At 46.9% G+C, this 11,161-nt stretch overlaps 1 long non-coding RNA gene across 1 annotated transcript; it reads right to left on the reverse strand.

Annotated features, from left to right (window-relative positions):
• Positions 1–3,888: 3,888 nt before the first annotated feature.
• Positions 3,889–5,006, reverse strand: LOC119097161 (uncharacterized). Its single transcript, XR_005094140.1, has 2 exons — positions 4,698–5,006; positions 3,889–4,056 (listed from the first exon to the last, which is right to left on the reverse strand). It is a non-coding gene; the product is annotated as an uncharacterized LOC119097161 (long non-coding RNA).
• Between the last annotated feature and the right edge of the window lie 6,155 nt (positions 5,007–11,161).

Raw genomic sequence — 11,161 nt, forward strand, 5'->3', positions numbered from 1 at the left:
TACAATTTCACCAGAAAAAGATCACAAAACATTTTGTGTACATCCTGTGCGTACAGAACCGTACACCATATGTGGTGTATTCTGGTCTATTCTGTGCATTTTACTTTTGGTCCATTGAGACCATGGGTGTAGGAACGGGGGCTTATGGGACCCTGCCCCCCCCCCCCCCCCCACACACACACGCTCTTCAAAGGGCTAGCAATGCTAACTGCCCCCCCCCCCGCCCCAACTTTTCAGATTAAGGTTGCATTTGGCTTACTTTTACACTACATTTACCATGCATGCCGATTTATCTAGTTCACCTGACATCGTCTTAATATGCGTCATCTTTTTCGTTTGCTCATTGACCAGCGCTTAGTGTTACAGCCGCAAGGCCGACGCCGCACGGGCTGGAGACTGCTACGCCGGCTGTCGAGTTTTTTATTGCTAAGATTTGCGAGCGTGCATGTTAAAAAAAGCATGCTACATAAATTGTACCACTAAAAGATTATAACTGAATGATGAATATTTTCACACAAACATGGCTTGGCCATGGTAACAAACATGGTTGACCACTCGCTCTGCAATCAAATTTTCATCTTCAAATTTGGATCAAGCATATCAATCTACAATCTACCTTTGCGATGTCCTCAATGTCTGTAGAACCCAGATTAAATTTCTGACAAGGCATCCGAATTCTATCGGCTTAGAGTCAACTAAAGCATTGTAAATTAAGAGGGCCGGTGATTTATTCCATGCAGACGTCCAGCAGGATTATAGTTCAGACGCGATCACTACACGCAAAAACACCAAACGTGACAAAGAATACAGCAACTTGTAGGAATACTCCGTCTACGGAATGAATAGGGTCGGTGTAGTGAGTATGGTCGAGGAAAACTTGATAGCCTGTCATTCTTCGGCATTACACCAGCTGGGTGCTTCCTGACTGTTTCCAAGAACCATCTCACACATTTCACAATAGCCTGGTGCTCTTCGCAAACTCAGTGCACAACTTGAACGTATAGCTATAGGTAATAGCCGTGCACCACCCCTAGCTCTAGTATTGTTTTCGTTCATCTGTCTTTCGAAATGAGGCTTAAATCAAGGTTGCACATCAGATATATTGACGAAATTTGTTACATCGGGGTGTAGGAGACTGACGGGTTATATTTATTTGCTGAAATTAGAAACGCTACCCCAACATCTCTGTTATACCGGCACAGAGCGCTCAATAAAATGGATTGCCTTCTCGACACCTTGTTTGTAGTACTGCTAGAAGGGACCTAAACTACAGCAATACGCTTCAAGCCCATAGTGCCCCATTACACTAGACTTTGCGTCGGCACGCCCATGACTAAACAACAAGCAGCCATAAAATCTCAAATATTAAGAGCGTTGCGCGTTTCTGCTGGCCTTCAGTCGTATGAGCAAAATGTGTTTGAAATTGAATTAAATGGCAAGTGCTCCTCCTTTTCCATGACAATATATACCCGTAAACACGAGCGTCCGGTGCCGCTTGCATTGCGCTTCCTCGATGTAATTCCTCTTCACGTCCAAAAACAAGCCGTAAAAAGGTGAAGCAAACGCATTCTGCATATGTGGAGCGCGTTTATCGATGACGTAATGTAAGAACAGGGATATACCGCGCTACCGCTACACAGCGGAATGATTACAAACAGGAGCGGATCCAGTATTTCGTGAAACGGGGGAGCACGCAGCGTTCTGGTGCCTCCTAGAGTTTGGGGCCCTCAAAAAATCTCTAATTAGATCTTAACATAAAAAGTATGTGTACATTACATTCCTAGCCTTTTAGCCAAAGAAGCACTTTTTTAGCTTTTTTAGCACTCGTTTTCTAAGGACTGCGCAGTGTAACATGGGCTCTAATACTCATGTTAGTTATTACATGCATATATGTACATGAACATGCATATATATATATATATATATATATATATATATATATATATATATATATGCATACATGCAAGAGTAAAGACGGGACACCACGCAAAAAATACGCACGACTTAGGGTAGCATGACTAGCAGTTCTCATCTCAATTTCATTCTAGTTGACCGCTCCAGGAAACACTGGTGTTCCGTTGGGCGTAAAAGTTAATGTACGCACCAAAACATTGAGGTTGAAATGAAAAATGGGGTAAAATACCAAACCTCAATGAACTTAAGTACAGGGAGAGTTCAGGTGGGATTCGTACAGGAAACGTAAAATTTCAAACCAGTTTACTGGGCACCTCAGTGGCGCACGTATACAGAAGGATTGCACATTGTTACGAGGAAAACATGACAGGTAAACACGTTAAGTATACTTAATGTCGAATTAAGTAATTGCATCGCGTGCGTAGTTTGATACATGCAGTTTTGCACAAGAAACAATGGCTGTAAAGAAGACATTTTAACGGCAGGAGACAAGTATTCCTATATTTAAATTGTTGCGCCCAATTGTTAACATTGTTCAAGGCAACTAAACATGCATCATCTTGGGACGTGATATGAGCAGCGTTTTTACGTGAAGTACATCGAAAAGTGGCGCTTAAGTCATTGCCTTGAACACCTTGACCTAATTATTGGTGCTGGTCACCCATGACTTCGAATTTGAACGTCTGTGTTTCAATCAGCTTTCCGCACGTGCTGGATATGGAGTGTTTTAATAATGTCATAGTGAAGAATATTCACCCTCATTTAACGACATTCACTACTGATCACGAAACATTTTTGATGTTAGCTTGCCATTGCTGAAAACCCATCCCATAGTAACCACAATGCTGGTGTATGATGCCGGAAACGATTATTAACTCAAACTTATTTGTTATTTTAACTTGTTTGAACTTATTAACCCGAACTTGTGATGTCTGCATGATACTGACAATCGAACAGCCAAGATCGGCGTCCAGAATTGCCCACTGCTGGTGTCGATTTCGACAATTATATTTTCAGGCATAGAGCGGCTATAATTCCATTTCATATTCCGCCTGCTTTCAGTGTTTTTCGCAGCCCAAAATGCAGGGAAACCTAACCGGGCTCAACTTTGACATTCAGCGACTAATGCTTGGCGCGGCACCTCCAGCAGGCTTCATTGTGTCGTGGAGCGGACATGGATTTGTTACTAAGCTCGGAGTCCGGCTGGCTAGCCTCACGCGCGTGATTTTGGTAATGGTGTCGACTGTATGCGCGCAGCAGGCGCTGGGCGGCGCAACGCTGCCTGCCAATAAGGACGATTATTCATACCCTGGCGGCCGCTCTAGAAACTAGTTTGGAAGCTCTGGTCTTTGGACATTTTGTCCTTTGGACAATATGTACATTTAAGTTCATCAAAGTACATTCTGTACTTTGGACATGCTGTACTTAAGATATTCTGGACATTGGGTATTATGATACCGACCCCTCTACTCTGCACCATGTTGGAAGTTACTTTTCAATTTGGACAGTGTGCGCTTTGGACATTATGAACTTTGGACATTCTGTACCTTGGTCATTCTGTACTTTGGACATTCTGTACCTTTGGACATTCTGTACCTTGGACAATATGATACGGGCCCAAAGCTTCTCATTGTTTTGCCATAGGTTGAGACCGGGCCAAACACCCTGATCAGGTCATCAGCCTTTGCCGTGTCGAGCACGAACGTATCTTCCATATCAATTCGTTCGCAGACGGCGGATGGCAACAGTACGTATTGGATTTGTCCTTGGCCGTCAACCATCAGATGATGCGGCCTGTGCTAACCACGTGGTCATTGTGCGTGGGTGCATTGTGGACCGAATGACTACCTTTGTTTCAGTGCACTTCTTATTACCCGCATGAACTGGGAGGAGCCAGTTGTCCTGCCGAGCCGCCACATGAGAGCAAATGATCTGATACGGCCAGTGTCAAGCACTGTTTCAACACAGCTGTCGTAAGAGAAGAAGCGTGGACATTGTATTGAGCGATGCCATGTTACATCACGTCACGTTCGACACCGTATGCGGGGTGTCAGTGTGGCTGCCGACGGAGGAGGTGAGCACCCGGGCCGGGGCGGGGCAGATGCCGTGTCCCGCCGCCTCCTGCTCGCCAGCCGACTGCACCTGGTGGCACCACCGACTCCGGGTTAGTGGGAGCGGGCGGCCACTCTTGCAATAGTGCGCCCCGAAACACTATATATTATCATGGATAGTGTCAGGGCGGGCGTAGGGGGTGACGAGCAGAACTGGTTCCAAACTGGCCCCGATTCTATTTATGTACTGGGGTTTCATGGCTGACGTCATTATAGTGAACATGAACATCGTAAATATGGAAAATGGATGTAGCAATGCCTTGCACGGTCAAGACCACGCAAGCTATGCTGCTTCGCAAGATGACACGTGATTTTTGTCTGGACATTGCGGAACAGCACAACACAGCACGGCAATTACTGTTAGGTGGGGACAGAAGACGAGGAGACCTCGATCCGCACATTTTAGAGTAACTACAAAATGGTGATGAACACTCGTCACTCACGGCCGGGCACGCGATTTCGTGAGTGCCCAATCCAAGCGCGAGGACACGTGAGGGGACGAGCACGGTCGTTACGAACAATACGTTTGGGGAGAGGAAAACAAGGACATCTCAGCCGCTTCTGGCGGCTGAGGACTGTGCGTGACCTAGGGTCACCCCGCCCCTGACCAGGGGCTCGCCCCGGCCAGGGTTCCGGACCCTAGGTCCCTGGGGTCGCCCGCCCCTTACTGACCTCAGTGCACGGCCGTCTTGCAGACGGTTCTCGTTGCGCACTTGTCGTAGCAGCACTTCGAGCTGCCAGTGCAATCACCGTCCGTGGTGCAATACTCCGGCCGGCCGAAGCTGGCAAAGGCTGGGCAGTCGTCCCGCACCGGCGGACACTGGCCGGGCTTGTCGTTGTCACAGCAGTACAGCTCCTTTTCGCCATTTGGCCCCGGCCGCTTGCAGAAGTAGAAACAGCCCGATGTGGCGGCGACGCACGCCGCCAGGAGAATGGTCATTTGCAGACGCATGGCTGGAATGCTGGGCCGGACAGGGTCGGTTGTCTGTGCGCTGGCTGTGGCTCGCCGAGGGGCTTGTGATACGGCCGACGGCGGCCGCCGCGCCTTTATACCGGCGCGGCCAGCGCCCGCGGCGACGCTCTGTCGGGGTTTTCCAGCTCGGTAGTTCGTGGAGAACGCAGAAGGCACCCGATCGGCCGCTGCGCAGACCGCCCGGTGAGCGGGCGACCAATCCAACTCGCTTCGCGTTCACCGACGGCTGACCGGTTGGATGGGACCGACCACGCGCCGGTGGGTCGCTGCGGGGCGCGCTCTCAGTGACACGGATCTGGCCGGATCGCACACTGAGCGGGGCGATCGGTGTGTGGGTCACGAACATGCTCGTCACCATGTTTGTGTTCTGGGGCGTTGTTTCGCGAAATGCATTTCAGTGGAGGGGCTGAAGAGAAAAATGGCAAAACCTTCCCAAAAATACGCCGAAATGGTTTCTTCCCGGATTTGACTCGCGTTCTTCTCAAAGTTGGGGGACTGAAGTCCAAATTGGCAGGGGGAAGGGGGCTGCCTCTTCCACTGACAGATGTGACGCGACTGAAGTGAAGCGTCTGGTGAACAGTGACAGGTAGCGCAATCCCAGCAGACTGTCGCGCCTCCCAACGAAATCGCGATGCGGTGTGTGCCAGGAGTGGGCGCTACAACAACGTAATTACGTGACGTGATGATGTAGAGGACCCATTCTGATATTTGGAGGGTCCATTACTGCCTGTGAAGGCCCCACTCTTGCCTATAGAGGATCATTCTGGCTTGTAAGAGCTCAATATCTAGACCTAGGGGCCCACTTAGACATTTCTGAGTTCGTTCCCCCAACTTAAACACCGTCTCCGCGCCCTTGCGCGCGCGCGACGTTGACGTGCGGCCTCAAAGCGATCCTGGACTCTAATCAATGATCACTGAAGGAGGCGTTTTTTTTAAATATCGAAGTGAAATTTTTTTCTCGTTACTTAGTATATGAAAGGTCATACATGGCTTATGCTGAAGAAAGTGGCATCAACACTGAGAGTTGCTTTGAGCTGCTCTTGAGCTTGTTGCTTTTATTTAGTTGCCGTTTAAGTCGTTGTTTGAAGCTGTGTGACTTCGCAGAAAAGTTCTTACAAATAGGTCACCAAAGCTCCCCGGTTCCTTTTTACGATAACCCTATCCGCCAGTTTGCAGTGAAGTCCATCATTTGTCTCGCATTGCCGACGTTCTCCTCCAACGACCGGATGCAGACCGTATGTAACCGTAAGTGAGGCGCAGAGTAACTTGTCGGGAAGATTTCTCTCACCTCTAGTTCCGCTGGCTAATCGCCTAGTTCGCAGTGCTGTTCTCCTTCGGAACTAAAACTATCAGGCTTTGTGCTACACGTCCATGAAGATGTGCAGACTATTTCGCGTGACTCTGTCAAGGCCATTCAGACATACATGACACATAGCAACGTCATTCAAATCCTGCTACCGCACGGGCCAGGCGGCGTCCAAGACCAGAAAGAATAGCATCGCCCACCCGTTCAGACCTGGCGTTTGTGAGCAGGATTTCCAAAAGTGGCGGACGTTAATTGGCTCTTAAACAACGCTTAGCAAACTCTGCAAGCTTGAATGACGAATAACATTTTGTTTGCTTTTTGTTTGTTTGGATTAGAGCCCTTCCGGCCACAAGTGTTCATTTCATGACTATTGGGTGAAGGAAGATGGTTTACGGTGCGGCAGGGTGTGCGTCTGGAGGGGGGGGGGGGGGGGGGTGCAACCGCCGAGCTTTAGCCCGCGCATGTGCGCTGGGTACCCGGTTGGGGTCCCCCTCCTTCGGGGCTCTCGGCCCACCCGTGGCTGACGCATGCAGCTTGCCCCGGACGAGCGAGGTGTCGCGAGAATGCAGGATGAAGCAAGATGGAGGATGACAGGGTCGGATGAATTACGTTTTGCGCTGCCTCATATCGACAAGTTGTACACAGCTTTTGCACTTGCTAGTCACTGTGGAAATAGGACTTGTAATCGAAAAAGTTAAGAGGAAACTCATAACCGAGTATCTAAATACAAGTAAACATCTGAAACACACGAATAGATATGCAAGAACACCACAAATAGGCGAAACACGGGCAAATGGCGGCGTTTGGCTCAGTGAACACTTCACACCGTGCTGCCATCTCTCGAATTTTTTGAAGCACTGGGTAAGATATCTGTGAGGCTAGTCCGCGATTTATTCGGCGACAAGCTCCGATTTCTCTTTAACACAAATCTCTAGCTTAAAGATGGCACGAGAAGGCCGAAAATGACATTCATTTTGCAGTATCATGTGACCTCAATGTTCAAAAACTAACTCAAAAGACGGCGAACTTCTCATCGCCATAAAATTACCGACCGATTTTAAATTTGTCAGCACCAAAATATTCCAAATCGCAAGAACTACCGCCCATGAAGAAGTCCTGACCCCTTAAGGTCATTCTTCAAGGTCAAACGCGCGCTCAAAGGACGTAGAGCTCTACATCACAAAAATTATCGGTTGATTTCCAACTTACCTGCACCAAAATATTAACAACAGAAAGTATTAGCGTCCGTCAAAAAGACCTGACCTCTCAATACCATTCTTAAAGGTCAAATCAGGCTTAATGGAAGGGGAACTCCACATCATCATCAACTTACCGGCCGATTTTGAATGTCCAAGCATTCAAATCTTCACAAGAGTAACAACAAGCGCTCGTCAAAAAGCCCTTACTAATCAAAGTTGGTAAGTCCGAATCAAATGTGAGCTGCAAGGTCAAACGCAGGCTCAAGGTAAGGAGTCTTATATGACCAAAAATACGCCGGCCGGCTTAAAACTGTCCAGCCCGGGAACATTTATCATAGAAAGAACTAGCGTTCGGCAAAAAAGTCCTGCCCTCTCAATGTTATCCATCAAGGTCAAACTCAGGCTCAAAAGACAGGAAATTCCATATCACCAAAAAAAAACTTCCGGCTGATTTAACCTTCTCGGGCATCAGGATATTCACCAACGCTTCCAATGACGTCAGTCAATAGCTGATGGTCTCTCCAAGTTACCCTTGAACGTCAAATACGGACTAAGGTGATAGGCAACTCGATAGCACCAAAAACACCAGCCGACTTTTAACTTCCGAGCACCAAAATATTCAACTCAGAAAGAACTAGCGTCCGTCATTAGGTCTGAATCTCTGGCATTTGAAATTAAAGGTTAAGCTGCTTCTCAAATTACGAAAGCTTTGGCGCTTTATTCAGCGATTTACTGAGCGACGAGTCCTCAGTTCTCTGTAAACACGCCTCAAGGTCAATTATGACACAAAAACGTCGAAAATGACCTTTATTTTGCTAAATCATGTGTCCCATTAAGGCCAAAAGTTAGGTTTATAGGATGGATAACTTCATATCACCAATAAATTACCGGCCGATTTTAAACTTACCAGCATCAGAATGTTCACCAAACAAGGAGCTAATGTGCGCCTAAAAGCTCTGACCTCTCAAGGCCACCCTTCAAGATCAATGACAAGCCCAAGGGACGTATCAAAAAAATTACTGGCCGATTTTAAACTTGTCGGCACCAGAATATTCATTATAAGAAAAAACGTCCGTCAAAAAGCCTTGATCTCTCAAGGGCATCCCACAAGTTCAACCTTAGGCCTAAAATGACAGAAGCTTCGCATACAAAAAAATCCAGCCGACTTTATATTTCTCCGTGTTGGAGATCCAATCAAATTGAGCCTTGCGTTTGATCTTGAAAGGTGGCCTTGAGAGGTCAGGATATTGTGACGGACGCCAGTTCTTGCGCTTGTGAAAATTTTCATGCTTGCAGATTTCAGATGGGTCAGAAATTTTTGGATCATATGGAGTTTCCCGTTCTTTAACCACCTTTTGACCTAGAAGGTCACATGATATTACTAAAAAAAAACGTAATTTTCGATGCTCTCGTGCCATATTTAACTTTGACACTTTTTTAGACAAATCAGAACTCGCTGCCGAATAAGCCAGTTTCACGGACGTACAATAAGGCGACAATTTCGCACGGCTAGCTGTCAGTACTTCAGCGCCACACAAATGTTCGAGGAGCATATTGACTGAATAAACAGATTGTATTGCTAAGAACAGTCTTTTCAGACCCAAATCACCAAAGCTCCATCTCCACTCTACTCAACAATAATGACACTCCTTATTTCCTTCCGGGCAAGGTGCCCCTTGAGAAGAACACCAAGGGCACATTACCGGTTCCGGTCAAGAGCTGAAGAGCCACGCCGTCCCATCGCGAAGCGTCTTCTGGCTGTCATTCTAGCGACACGGGGCGGCATCTCCTGGTTGACCCGGAGGCCATTGGGAGGATATATCATATCACATTGTTCCCCTCCCTGACACGGGAGGCCCTCTGACCCGCGCAGTTGACCCCGGATCAGCACAGGAACACTCATTGCCGCAACAATATCCCTGATCGCCAAAGGTGGTTCAATAACTGTCACACAGGCTCCAGTCCGTGCTGTTTTCTTCAGAGACATTGAGAAATCCCTGAACGTAGATTGTAGATGGAATGGGATCCTGAGCTTGTATTGACGTCCATGTTCGTCTCAAAATGTTCAAGATTCAGTCGGAATTGATTACTGACAAAAATTGAGTAATATAGTTTTGAACCTACGCGTTCGCAAGTCATAGCAACAACAGCCTGAACGCCCGGCGCTGCAGTCTCTATAGGCCGCGTGGAGTATGCCTGCGGCTGTGACACTAAGCGATGGCAAATAAGCAAACAAAAAAGATGACGCATCTTGAGGAGCATTGCTGGTGAACTAGGTATATCGGCATGTATGTTTAAATGTGGTGCAAAAGTAGGCTTAACACAACCGAAATCTGAAAAGTGTGGGAGGGGGCAGTTAGCACTGCTGCCCCCCCCCCACCTTAAAAAATGGGGGGGGGCATGGTCCCCTGTCCCCACCGTGTTCCTACGTCCATGGCCATAGCACTCCAACCCATAATTTGTATCATCTGTCGAATCAGAATAAGATAGGCCATACATTTCAGGTTTGTAACGAAAGTTGCAACTTTCAGAGGGAAACCCCCAACTCTCTTTAAAGTTAGTTTTGGTAGATAGGTCAATGCTGCATATTTCCGTGCTTCGAAAAGTAGCTTTGTGAATGGCCAAATGTTAAAAAGGTCACGTGGTGATCTACATTATGAGGTAGCGGTACTGAAAGTTACTATACACAAATTTTAAAAGATGGCCAAAACTGGTGTTGGATCACTGCGAGCTCAGTGGCGTAGTGGCTACTTGTGTAATATTAATATAACATTACTGGAGTTATGAACGCTCAAAGTCCCCAATGTTGGTTGGCCTCCAAGAATGGCCGAGGCTCTAACTCCTCAACTGATGCTCTAGTCTTTCCAAAAATGGTACATATAAATCCGGTGTTAGGAGATAACCCCATACTGATATTTTTTGCGAAATCAAAAGTGAGGTGATATTTTGGTCCGTTTACTGTTCAATTTGTCGTGGAATGGACCACCTATATACCAATATATCTCTATGCAGTGCGAAATGGCCATTTCATGTCTGCTTGTGATAGGCATTTCTTGGCAGCAAAATAAATCTCTTTTTGATTGGCAAACAAATCATGAACATACCACACCTTGCCTTTTGATATCGGGAACACCAACTTAGGTAACCAGAACCTGAGTAGATTCTGATTGAGATTGGGAAAGCTCGATTGCAAGAGGACGAACACACGCCACGGTTGTTATTTGTGTCACTGTAGTTCTGATGGATACTCTGTTGCTGCTCTCCAGCGACCTTCAGGCAAGTTGCCGGAAATGCAGTTAAATGGAATGCTTCCAAGTTGAATATTTTGAAGCAAGCGAGATATGATGAGATAACACTTGTAACTATTACTATACTTCTAAGTGGAAAAGACAACTCTAGATAACACAGTTTCTCTATTTAGTGAATAATTTCCTCAATACGTCATCGTTTGATTGCGTCATCGTACACTGTACGACATTGATTGAGAGCCAGTTAATGGCTGTCATGTCTGGAAATCGTGCCCACGAACGCCATATTTGAACGACTGGACAATTTCATTTTTATTGGCTGATCGCCATATGGCCAATGTAATGATAGGACTTGGCTGACGTAATTACGGTGCCAAAAATGTTTGGGTGACCTTGAAATAGTAAGCACT

This window comes from Pollicipes pollicipes, unplaced genomic scaffold (assembly GCF_011947565.3).
Source record: "Pollicipes pollicipes isolate AB1234 unplaced genomic scaffold, Ppol_2.1 Scaffold_1480;HRSCAF=1740_pilon_pilon_pilon, whole genome shotgun sequence".
Taxonomy (NCBI): domain Eukaryota; kingdom Metazoa; phylum Arthropoda; class Thecostraca; order Pollicipedomorpha; family Pollicipedidae; genus Pollicipes; species Pollicipes pollicipes.